Here is a 13,277-nt window from a genome sequence, read left to right on the forward strand (position 1 = left end):
ACAGCATTGACTGAGAAAGAAGCATTGTTCCCTCTTGTACAAATTTCTCCATGTACAGTGCCACATACAGCCAAGTGGGTTGTCCCATCCTGGCAAATACCTAAAGCTCCACCCCTTACTACATAACAGGCACACCGACAAAAACTTACAACCCAAACAAAAGAACAGATCAAAGCTCCAGAAAAATAGCCAAGTGACAAAAGAGATAGCTAAATTATCAGATTCAGGGTTCAAACACTGGTAATCAGGATGCTCACAGAATTTGTTGAGTATAGTCACAAAATATAGAAAAAAGCAAAGACTGTGAAAAGTAATATAAAGAAAAATGTACAAGGATCAATAGTGAAGGGAAGGAAAGAGGGACTCAGATCAATGATTTGGAGCAGAAGGAAGAAATAAACATTCAGCAGCCAGAATAGAATGAAGAAACAAGAATTCAGAAAAATGAGGAGGGGCTTAGGAACCTCTGGGACAACTTTAAATGTTGAAACATCTGAATCATAGAGGTGCCAGAGGAATAAGAGAAAGAGCAAGAAATGGAAAACTTATTTGAAAACATAATGAAGGAGAACTTTTACAATCTGGTAAAGGAAATAGATTTCCAGAAAATTCAGGAAGCTCAGAGAGTCCCCCAAATTTTGGACCCAAGGAAGCACACACCAAGGCACATCATAATTATGGGAACCCAAGATGAAAGGTAAGGAGAGAATCTTAAAAGCAGCAAGAGAAAAGAAGACAGTTACCTACAAAGGAGTTCCCTTAAGACTATCAGCTGATTTCTCTAAAGAAACCTTACAGGTGAGAAAGGGCTGGAAAGAATTCTATATTGAATGTCATGAAAGGCAAGGACCTACATCCAAGTTTACTCTATTGAGCAAAACTTTCATTTAGAATGGAAGGGCAGATAAAGTGCTTCCCAGATAAGGTCAAGCAAGTTAAAGGAGGTCATTATCACCAAGCCTTTATTATTTGAAATATTAAAGGGACTTATTTAAGGAAAAGAAGATAAAAAATATAAACAGTAAAATGACAACTATCAACTACCAACAACCAAACCTAAAAACAAAAATGAACTAAGCAAACAACTAGAACAGGAACAGAATCACAGACATGGAGATCACATGGAGGGTCATCAGTGGGGAGGGGAAGGGAAGAGATTGAAGGGAAAAGTGCAGAAAATAAGAAGTATGAATTGTAGATACAAAATAGACAGGAAGTGTTTAAGGATAGTATGGGAAATGGAGAAGCTAAAGAACTTATATTTATGACCCATGGACATGAAGTAAGATGGGGGAATGATGGTGGGGGGAGGGTACAGGGTGAAGGGGAATAAAGGGGAGATAAAAGTGGACAACTGTAATAGCCTAATCAATAAAATATATTTAAAAACAAACCAAAAATATTTATCTATTTTAAAAAATATATTTACAAAAATACTTAAAACACGAAAATGAAAAAAATAATTCTAAGTTGATCAGGGCAAAGGGAAAAAACAGGTAAGGCTAAGACATAAAAATCCATACCATATAACCCAAAGAGGTGGGAAGTGGGGAGCACATTTTGCTCTGTGTCTCCTAGCAGCTAAGTCAAAGGTGAATATAGTGTGATGTAATTAAACAGACAACAAATAAACAGTCAAGCAGGTGGAGCACATCTTCTGATACTTATATTCAAGCACAATTTATTCTTGCATTATCAAAAATGGTATATATGAAATTATGGGGACTTATACATTAAATAGCTTAAAAGTAGGTGTTAGGAAGATAGTTCTTTAAAAATGTCCATTGATGTAGTTCCATGAAAATTGGAGCAATGTGATCACCCTGATGGTGTGACTTGATTCAAGGAGAGAGGTAAAGCTAAAGATTTCCCAATATCTCAGGGAAGTGAGTATAGGGGCTTATTGCTTATTCCTCTTCACCTGGTAGAAGAAAAGTAGGGTGGGGGGCAGGCACAAAGGTGAGCCCTGACTGCCAAACTCAGAGCCAAAACACTCAGGACTTGGAGAGCCCAACATAGGTCATTGCCTGACCCACAGCTGCTAAGATGATCTGCTGCTGAAGTTGTGCTGCTTTGCAGGATTGCATTCCACAGGAACTACTTCAAGATGGGGATGGAGACTGACCCTGGGCAAATTACAGGTACAAAAGATAGCCTCAGGAAAACAAAGATAAAGTTGTGACAGCAGAGGCTGCCACTCTTACAATCTTCCATAATCTGTTGGGTACTTGAGGTCTGTAGTTAATTAACTATTCATTCAACTAATCCATAAATGTCTACTGAATCCTCTTTGTCCCAGGGGTCATGCTAAAATTTTGGTTATGAGATTATACCTAATTTTCTGGAGTTTATGCTGTCTCAAAGAAACTTGACACAGTGGGCAATGATATCAGATCAGGTAGCACAGGATGCCAGGGAGCAGACAGAGCTAAGGAAGGTCACCCAGGGCAAAATCATTTAAGTTGAGCCTTAAAGATGAGTAAGGATTTACTCAGTGGAGACACTAATGATAGATGTAGGAGAAGAGCATGTCACGCAGAAAGTTAGAAAGAGTACATTGCAATTGTGGAAGTGAAAGAATTCCACCATGCCTGGGATGTGCATGGATGGGGAGAACAATGGTTAACATGAAGAATTTCAGTAATGTAAAAGAAGAAAAAATATATAACAAAGTAAACAGAAAACAAGATAATTTATACAGGGTGGGGCAAAAGTATGTTTACAGTTGTGAGGAGGTAAAACAGTTTATTCTTTTATTATTGTTATATTATTTTCCATATGAATAACTATATACCTACTTGTGCTCAACCCTGTGTGTTGATCCTACTTTATAAAAATCAATGGCAGTAGTTTAAAGTACCTTATTACAAATAAAAACTCTCAGACTTTACATATACAAAAAAAGTAAACTCCAACCATATGTCACTACGTTTAAAATTAAATGGAAAATACATCCTTGGGAAAATGCAAAGAGGAAGGCAGGATGGCAGGAAGGGATGAAGAAAGAAGGAAGAAAAAGAAAATTAATAGAAATAAGTATAATTTGGTCAAGGCATAATTCAAGGTACACATTAAAAAAGAAAACACAGATTTGAAAAATGCAAAGAAAACATGGAAATAAAATGTCACAGATGTTTCAAATATCAGGATCAGTGGCTTCTTTCCTTTAGTACCGCAGGTGAAGAAGGGCTAGTTTCCTTGCAATCAGTTTGCTGTTCTGATTGTCTTGAATTGTGGCCACCAGAGCTTGGGTTGTTTCTGTGTCACATCAATTGATTTTCACATGGAAAATATCATTTTAGGAAGAGATGAGTAAAAATACTTTTAAAAAGTACAATGAAGTCAAAAGGCTTCTTTATGCTCATTTTTACTATAGGATTTAGAAATGTTTTAGGGACTCAAGTGGAGAGCAATGCAAGTTTATTTGAGGAGCACTATATTTCTCCCTAAGGGTCCTTTTGGGGAAACTTTGGTCACTGTAGATGTATTCAACTAACTGGTAGCCAATGCAACAAGCTCAATATCACATGGATACAGGATGGGAAATTTATGTCAGAAAGTTTATATTGGTCCTTCCTGCCTGAGGGTCCCAACAAACTCTATTCCCTCCCACCTGGGATGATTTTACCTTCTCCTATATCCCCAACTGTTGTGAACTGTGTCCGCCTTTCAAGGCAGCTGAACTGTCTCCAACTGGGGGAAGGATTTCTTTTAATTCTCTTCCTCTGGATTGAATGGTAATAGGTGCTCAGTCAGTTTTATATTATAAAAAAGTGATTCCCAGTCAGAGCACATGCCTGGGTTGTGGGCCAGTTCTCAGCAGGCGATGCACGAGAAGCAACCATACATTGATATTTCTCTCCCTCTCTCCTTCTCTTCCCCTCTAAAGATAAATAAATAAAATATTTTTTGAAAAGTGTGCTTGAATCAAGTTGAGATCATCCACACTGGGAAAACAGAGATGACACTGTGGTAAGGGGGAGCATGACAGTGACTCAGTAGCAAAAGGTGAAAGAGTAGGCACAGCATGGGTGGGATTGATTTGTCACTTACTGTCTGGCTCATGGTGTTCCATCTGGGCACATTCACACACACACACACAGCTCTGAAAAGATGACTCCTAACTTCTTGACAGAGAGCAGAGCTCAGGATGGGTCAAGGTACTATGTTAGCTTTCGTTCTATAAAGAGGGTGGAACTGATACTAAACAGTCAGGTTGAGCAATTAAATTAAGGCAGATGTGTTTCCTTTCACTGGGTCATAAACCTGGTGTGCAATATGGTGGTAGGAGGAAAAAGATACTAGGAAAAGCCAAGATACTTGGAGACTTTATATATGGCACTAGTAGCTATATGACTCTGATCTCAGTTTTCATAGGTGTCTGTAGAGGTGTAATATGTTGACTGGCTTTCATGTCCTGTCCTATTGCCATTATAGATGAAGAGCAAGGGATCTACTCTAGTCGTTTTTCAAGTAAGGTAGAAAATTATACTAATGTTATCAAATGTTGTTTTTATATCATTTAAGAATGTCTGGCCTGGAGAGAGGAGATGAGAGTGCATTTACAGAGGCCTCAGAAAAAAGACACATAATGGTCCCCTCTCCCCTATGGAGATGTGGGTCAACACTCTGCACCCAAGAGAGATGACTCTAAAGGGATCCAGAAAGCTGTCTCTTCATGCCTCTGCTTAAAGCTCTTCCATGAATTCACGATCACCTTAAAATTAATGAAGTGAACAAGAAAGGCTTCATATTATTAACTCAAGGATGAGTTTGATGAACCAAGATAATCTTGGGCCTATGTACTCTGCTGAGTGTCCAGGTGACTCTGAGGGACAGCTATGGGTCTACATGATGCTAATAGGGTTGAGTATCTTAGCTCCTTCTCTGGGCATGCAGTCATAGCCACAAGCTTGACAATCCTCCTGCCTCAGGGACCCAGCAAACTTTATTTTCTCCTGTTTGGGATGATTTCACTATCTCCTATACCCTTTAATTGTTGTGAACTGCATTCCCTTTCAAAACAGCAGAGCTATCTCCAACTTGGGGAGACCTTCCTTGACCTGTCTCCCTCTGGACTGAATGAAAATAAGTGCTCCATCAGTTATAATAAGATAATCCTACGTGTGTAGTTATGTGTTCATCTCTCCCACTAGGATTAAACCACAATGAAACAGGAACAGATTTTATTCCCAGCTAAATTCCCAATATCTAGCCTAAACCTGTATGTAATAGGCATGCAAAAATATGTTATATAAATAAATACATGTATCATTGCACTTTAAAGACTTTGTAGCTTTCTGTTATGGATTGAAGTATATCCCCCAAAAAGATGTGTTGAAATTCTAAGCCCCAGTACCTGTGGATGTGACCTTATTTGAAAGTTTTTTGCCAATGTAATTAAGTTGAGATGAGGTCATTAGAGTGGGCCCTAATACAATGACTGGTGTCCCTACAGGAAGAGCAAACACTATGTAAAGACAGACCCACAGGGAGAAGAAGGTCATGTGAAGGTGAAGGAAATTGGAGGGGTACAGCTGTAATCTAAGGAATGCTGAAAATTGATAGTCACCACCAGAAGCAGGAAGAGGCAAAGAATGATTCTAGTCAGGATCTCAAAGCATAGCCCTAATGCCATCCTGATTTGGGACTTCTGGCCTCTAGAATTGTGAGACAATAAAATTAATTGTTTTAAACCATCCTGTTTGTGGTTGTTAAGTACAGTAGCCCTGGGAAACTAATACACCTGCCAATGGATACAAGAAAAACCTTTTGACTATGATTTTTATGAAATGTTTGTCTAAATTAAAGAGAAACAGACAAATCTAGATATGACCCTAATTTTCTTACAATGTTTAAAAATGCTTACAGAAACTTAATCTATACAGAATCACAAGAAGTCAATATGCAAATGTTTCAGGTTTCTTCAAAATATTCCTGTTTGTGAGAAGAATAAAAGACATTATCACTGCTTTGACATTTCCAGAAAGTTTCTATTTCTAAATGCCATCAGCTTTTTAAGTCTTGCAAAGATGGAGGATATTTAAATGTTAATACATGTTATAAAATTGGTCACTTATTACCAAGAATGCCCTTGGAAAAGTTACACATCTCTGTGCTTCCATTTCATTTCATATAAGTGGAAATAGTTAACCCTATTTACAGTATATTAGCATCAAATGAGATATGTAAAAAATTCTTGGAATAGTGTCCAATATATATCAATACACACTGTCATTTACCATGACTTATTTGCCAAGTATTTCACTCCAGAATCTAGTTTTAAATTCATTTTGCCCCTCTTTTATTTTTTGATGTCTTATTTATTTATTTATTTATTTTTCGAGAGAGGGAAAGGGAAGGAGAAAGAGTGGGAGAGAAATATCAATGTATGGTTGCCTCTCATGCATTCCCTGCTGGGAACTGGCCTGCAACCCAGGCATGTGCCCTGACTGGGGATTGAACTGCCATACTCTGGTTCACAGGCCCACGCTCAATCCACTGAGCTACGTCAGCCAGGGCTTTTGATGTCTTTATCCTATCATTTTATTCTCTCATGAGAATCTTAGCTAGATTCTTGAAGTGACCATTAATACTCCTTTTCATTCTGTTTAATCAACTTTATTCACATATACTTCCCTTCTCAAAAAAAGATAATTTACAAAAATATATAAAATTAATTACTAGGAAAAATTGAAGAAAAAAATTTCTGGTTCCTTCTAGAGCAGGAAGGAGAACAGTGCTAAAGACGTACCCTTGGGACAGATTGCCTGAGGCTATTTTGACAAGAAATAGAGACTCAGTTGACTGACTCCACCTTTCCAGAAAAAGGAGCCAAAGGAGCACTGGTGAGTGGCTAGTCATTGCACATTCTACTGATTCTGCCTTCTGGAATGACAGACAAGCTTCTGAAGACTGAGCATTCTCCAGCATGCACCATCCCTTACATCCTTATGGCTCCAGCTCTCTAAGAAATCTGACATCCCCAACCTAACAGCCCATGGGCTTTCTGAATTTCCCATTCTGCCAGTCAGGACTCCAGGATTCTAAGAGGACAAGGTCAAGGTGCTTCACCCTGCAAGCCCAGATGCAGGCTGAAACACAACAAAAGTGGAAAAAGCAAAGGAATTTTCAGCTCAACTGGGGCAGTGTAGAACAATGATTTAAAAAAAAAATAATTGACTTTATTGGGGTGACATTGGTTAATAAAACTATGTAGGTTTCAGGTGTCATTTTTCACTATCACTTATTCAGTTCTTTCTGGAGTATAATAACCCCCTGAATATTCAATATGCAACCTTTCTAGTGCCGTATTTAGTGCTTTAGCTTAATCATGTTCTCCGTGTGGGTGCTGGTGATTCATGGTGCCTGTTCTGGATGACTAACGTTCATCTTCAAGCCCCCATCCATGCTTACCCTCCCATTAATTCTTTGTGTAAGGTTTTGTTTGCTGCTTTGTTGTTGTGGTGGTGCTATTTCTTTAGGACTTTGAAAAGACACGCACCTCCCAGGGGACTGGGTTATCTGAGCAGTCCCTGCTTGTCAGGCTTTGCTGACATCTCCAAGGAGAAGAAAGCCACCACTGCTTCCCAGCAGACCTAGTTGTTATTACAGCTTCCTGACTCTGCACTCACTTGTGATAGACACAATAAAGTCCTCTGCTTCCCCTAAAAAAGCCCATGTCCTCATTCCTAGAAGCCATGCAGTGTGACCTTACATGGCAAAAGAGACTTTTGCCATTTGTATGAGCAGTCCAGGATTTTAAGAGACAATCTTGGATTATCTGGGTGGAGCCAATATAATCACAGGGTCCTTATGAGCAAGAGAGAGAGAGAGAGAGAGAGAGGAAATTCAGTGTCCCAGTGACACAATGTGCACAACACCCAAGTAATCCTTTGAAGAAGAAGGGAGGAGCCATGAGACCAGGAACACAATGGTCTCTAGAGACTGGAAGAGGCAAGGGGATAATTTTTCCAGGAGGAACCAGCCTTTCAGACAGCTTGATTGTAGCCCAGTGAGACCCATTTCAGATTTCCAACTTTTACAAGTGTAAGCTAATGAATTTTTGTTGTTTTAAGCTACTAAGTCTGGGGCAATTTGCTGCAACAGCAACTTGAGACAAAAACATCACTTCACCATCTTTAAATGCTGCATTTCCACTTGTGTTTTCTTTACAGCTTGTAAAGTAGATAGTGTGATGATGTAATTTATTGTGTAAACCAGGACACTTTTTTTTGGAAGTGAAAGAAGGTAGCATTTACAATTATATAGAAGCAAATGGCATGACTGAGAATATCCAGCTCAAACTGTTAAGTGCTATTGCCTTATAAGTACATGAGAAAAACATTCCCATATATTGTTTGACTCCACTTTGCATGTGTGGTTATTTTTTATGTGAAGCATTATGAGGTGAAAGAAACAACAAGCAGATAACCACATTTGTAAGCAACAAATGTGGATAGTCACTTATCTTTTTTAAAATTTCACCTGAGGAGAATTATTTATGGATTCTAGAGAGAGAGAAACAAAACATTTATGTGAGAAACATTGAATGGTTGTCTCCTGTAGGTTCCCCGACTGGGGATCAAAACTGCAACTTGGTATGTGCCCTGACTGGGGATTGAACTCACAACCTTTTGGTGTATGGGATGATGCTTCAACCAGTTGAGCAACCTGGCCAGGGCAATGGTGATATTTTCTTATTTCTAAGCCATCCTATTTCCATATAATGACTGGAGCCATTTTCTCCTAAGATGAGACTGTCTTTCTTTCCAGTCTTTCCTCAGCCACCCTCTTCCTGATACCTTTGCTCAGATATTCAAGGTAACTGAGGACAAATATTGAAGATTTGTCTAGGGAGGAAATTATGATATTTAAGGGGAAAATATTTTTCAATATTTGGAGCTCTGCACTATTTCATTCTTTATTATCTTGTAGATTCATTGTGCTAGAATTTTACCTTCTGTCTTTCATCTTGTAATTCCTATCAATATTTTAAATATGAAAATGAAGCAACAGAGGACCCCTTAGAAGAAAAGAAAGATAATTAACTTGGGGCCCTCGTTCTGCCTCTGATTTCACCCCAGGCTATAGCACAAAAATAAGACAGTTGATGGAACTTTAAATGTAAAAGTGATGAGAATTCTTTGGGGACCACCAAACTGACTGTGTACCCAGTGAAATGTGTCCACAGAATTAAAAACTACAAGGCATTTGACCAATACCAACCAGTAAGAAAATGACTGAAGACCAACTTTCTGCAGAAAGAGTAGAATTAATGAATGATATAGAGGTTAATTTAAAATAATAATAATTGCTAGAATTTTTTCTTTACATTTTAATTGTTTTTTTCATTATCATTTACCCATTTTATACCCCAACTCCCACCCCTGCAGGCACCACATTATTGTCCATTTCCATGAGTTCTTTTTGCTTTTTGCCCCATCCCTCTACTCCAATCTGCACCCCCACCCCTATAGCTGTCATCCTGCTATGAGTCTGTTCCTATTTTGCTCCATAGTTCAGTTTGTTTATTAGATTCCACATATGAGTGAAATTATATGGTGTTCGTCTTTCTCTGACTGATTTGTTTCACTTAACATAATGTTCTCTGGGTCCATCCATGCTTTGGCAAAGGGTAAAATGTTCTTCTTTTTTTACCAATGAGTAGTATTCTATTGTGTAAATGCCCCATAGTTGTTTTATCCACTCATCTACTGATGGACACTTGGGCTGCTTCTATATCTCAGCGAATGTAAATAAGGCTGCAATGAACTTAGGGGTGTTTATGTTTTTTCAAATTAGTGTTTTGGGTTCCTTCAGATATATTCCCAGAAGTTTACCACAAAAATTCTGCTTTGAAAACATGTTTAAAGTACATGGACCATTAAGGAAAGAAATAAATTTAGGAGTGCACTCTGATATATAGGAGCAAGAATAAGTAAAGGCAGTAGAACATTTTATTTTCTAATTACTGATTTCTCAGTAAGCAGTGACTAAAACTGAAGCATCAACAACAACAGTAGTAACAACAAAAAAGAAAAAGAATCTGAAACTAAGTCCTGGTGACAGTATTATGTTGGGGAGTCCAATAGACAGGTGGAAGAACAGTTCAACGATTATTAGAAAAAAAGACCATGCACAGTAGGTGAATACTGGTTTGTTCCAGGAAGAGATATAGAAACAATAGACTCAATAACTAATAAATTAGTAGGAAAAATACAATCATAGGTCTTAATAGAGTAAAAGGATATAAGAAGATGAAAGGTAGAATAAATTACTTTTTAAGACACTAGAAAAGAAACTTACCTAATTAGGCATAATAAGGAGAAAAAAGAAAAAATAAAGTTTAATAAGTAAAACAAAATGGAAGGTATCAACCAAAGGACAGGAATTCTCACTTTTGGTGGATGAAGAGAAAAAATAAATGAATAGATCCAGCAATTAGTTGTCATAAAGAGACATATTAAAAACATACAGTGAACTTTTAAAAGCAAAAAATATAAGAAATATATGGTATCAAACATAAACACATAGGAAATTTAAGATGGTGATTTTGTTACTAGGCAAAACAAAAACAAAATTTAAGGCAAAATGGTTATAAAGAACATAATGGGGACATTCCTGATAATATGACCACTTATACTCTGGTTTCTCTTCAGATCGTATAAATCTTTCGCCTTTTACTGATAATATGACCACTTGACAAAATAGATAGCAGTGACAGTAGGCATACACACAACCCAATAGATAGAATGCACATGCTGTCAAAGACACATGAAACAGTCATTGTAGTACACCCTGATCTTGACTATGGAGAAAACCTCAGTGAATTCTAAACTTGCTCTAGACATAATTCTTTATCCATAAGTCAATAATAGTTTTAAAACCTCATATATGAAGAAACAGACAAAAATACATTAAAGAACATTTGTGTTAAAGAGCATTAAGGGTGGGAAATACTTAGAACTAAATAAGAGTACAACATGTCAAATTTTGTGGGAAACTGCTAACAATCTCAGGAAAAATTACTGTGCCACATTTATTTTAAAAAAGAAAATTATATGAGTAAAACACAAAAATCAGCATTCAATAAAAAACTAGAAAAATGAATATTCAACCCAAAAAATATGAAGAGGAAAAATATCCAAAATCAGTAGAATTCAGGGAAAATTTGATAATATAAATAACAACAAAATTTGCTTCTTTGAAATGTTAGTAAAAAGACAAGACTGGCAAAAGAAAATTTGAAAATAATGTAAAGAAAAAATGAAAAATAATAGCAGATATAACTAATTTAAAAATTAAAAAAGAATAGTAGGAGGAGTACATTTTAAAACTAATTGAAAGAGTGAATTTCTGAAAAGAAACATAAAATGTTAAAAGAGTCAGAAGAAGTAATAGAAAAATAGAGTAGACAAACAATCATTAAATTTTTTTTAAATGATAATCAAAGACTTGCCCAAGAAAAAAGGTCCATGTATTCAGGTTCTGTCAAGCTCTCAAGAATAGGTCTATTCTCCAAATGGGGACCTCAGATGTTAGGAGGGTCCAGAGAACTGCAAACAAGATTGACTCTGCGATTAAGGAGTTCAGGATGAGTCTCACACACATTCCACTGATCTTGATATCCACCTTACAGAAGTCTTACAGCTCAAAGTAAGGGTCTAGCTTTGTAACTACCAACAAAAGCCATTCCACCTTAATCTAAATCTGTGTCCACCACATACCATACTCTATTGATCAAGTTTTTATTGTTCCTTTGTTTACTGAAGCCCTCTCTTTCCTCATTACCCAGCATAAATTCCATGGCCGATCAGAGTCACCATGTCCTTGAATACATTGGAGCTCCCTTGCCCCTCTTTTGCCTCACGACACTCATCTGTCAAAACCACAGGTTAACTAGTTCTTTCTGCCTAATCTTTGCCTGCATCAATTCAACCTATATTTGGCTGGAGAAAATCCAACCACCACACTGATCTCTTGTTAAATTAATTGAAGGTCATGAACCTCAAGGGGACCCTTGGTGCTTCTGGAATTTATGCTATTTTTCTCTGGTCCATTTGCTTGTTGTTCAACTGGATGATTGTTTTACACTTTCTCTTTACTCCTGATACCCAAACAAGTGTCCCCTCCTCACTATCAGCCTTGAATTAATCTAACAAATATGTTTACATATTCCCTTAGTTGCTTCTAACCACATTCCAAAATTTTTAATGAAATACTCTGCTTGCTATACAGGTAAACTCTTTATACCCTCATTTAAGGCCAAAGTCCCCTTATGGGCATCATATTGCTAAAATATTGTTCCAGCCATTCCTTCCTCCCTCCTATGTCTCAGTATTTCTCTTTCCTGGGCAAATTCCATCATCACATGAATATGTTATGAGTTTTCCTACCTGAAAAACAAACAAACAAACAAACAAACAAACAAACTCTTTTCTCTTTATGCCCATAGACTTCTATTTAAAAACAAAACTTTCAAAGATTATGTATATTCACTTCCATTTTTACTCTAAGTCTAACCTATTTCAATATAGATGCTTGCCATACTTTGCAAATATCCTCCCCCAAGTCACTGATGGCCTCCTTGCTGGTTTCAGTCATCTATTGTCATCAGTGTCTTACTTGGTTTTCCAAATGTGAGAAAATGTATTCCTCCTTCCTCCATGATACTTTTTGTTCTTTTGTCTTCCAGGGTGGTACACGCTACCTTCTCATCTCATTGGTGGATCTTACTCAAATGCTTTGGTAATTTATCTCTTTATCTCCAACCTCATTTTACTTCCTAAATCTAGTCCTTATGCTAATCCTTTTTTTATCTCTGTTGATTCCAATTCCAGATAAGTTTCAGTTACTCAGAGCTTGCTAAACTCCCCTATTTTTATATACCATGTTGATTCGATTAGAAAATCTTGGGATCTACTTTCACAATATATCTATAGTATTTTTCTTAAAAAATAACCAATCTTACTGCTACTACTTGGTCCAAACCTGGTTCATTTTCCTTCATCTAGTTATGAAACAGTACATCATAGGCATTCCCATTCCTTGTAGAGAGAAGAATCAAGTCCATTTATCCTGAAGAGGTTTCTGGAGCATTTATTAAAGACAAGTATGCATATACTCTATGAATCTGAAAAGCTTACACAGGTTTATATGGGGTATGTGCAGTATTTGTAGTAGGAGGAGTTGGAAAAAACCCAGGTATCCATCAGTTAGTGAACAGGTAAAAATATATTTGATGAAAACATATGGTTGCATTTTATGCCATAGTG

General features: G+C 37.1%; 1 long non-coding RNA gene across 6 annotated transcripts in view; it reads left to right on the forward strand.

Moving 5' to 3' along the window:
* Window positions 1–13,277, forward strand: part of LOC119042703 (uncharacterized) — a 221,064-nt gene that overhangs the window by 29,789 nt on the left and 177,998 nt on the right. For 5 of the 6 annotated variants that reach the window (XR_008392498.1, XR_008392497.1, XR_008392500.1 and 2 more), the window contains exon 2: window positions 6,724–6,848. This is a non-coding gene — a long non-coding RNA (uncharacterized LOC119042703). Of the gene's footprint in view, window positions 1–6,723; window positions 6,849–12,697; window positions 12,751–13,277 lie in introns of all 6 variants that reach the window. The other variant, XR_008392501.1, reaches the window with a different exon arrangement.

The sequence above is a fragment of the Artibeus jamaicensis genome, unplaced genomic scaffold, assembly GCF_021234435.1.
Source record: "Artibeus jamaicensis isolate MK-2021 breed Jamaican fruit bat unplaced genomic scaffold, CSHL_Jam_final contig_559, whole genome shotgun sequence".
Lineage (NCBI taxonomy): Eukaryota > Metazoa > Chordata > Mammalia > Chiroptera > Phyllostomidae > Artibeus > Artibeus jamaicensis.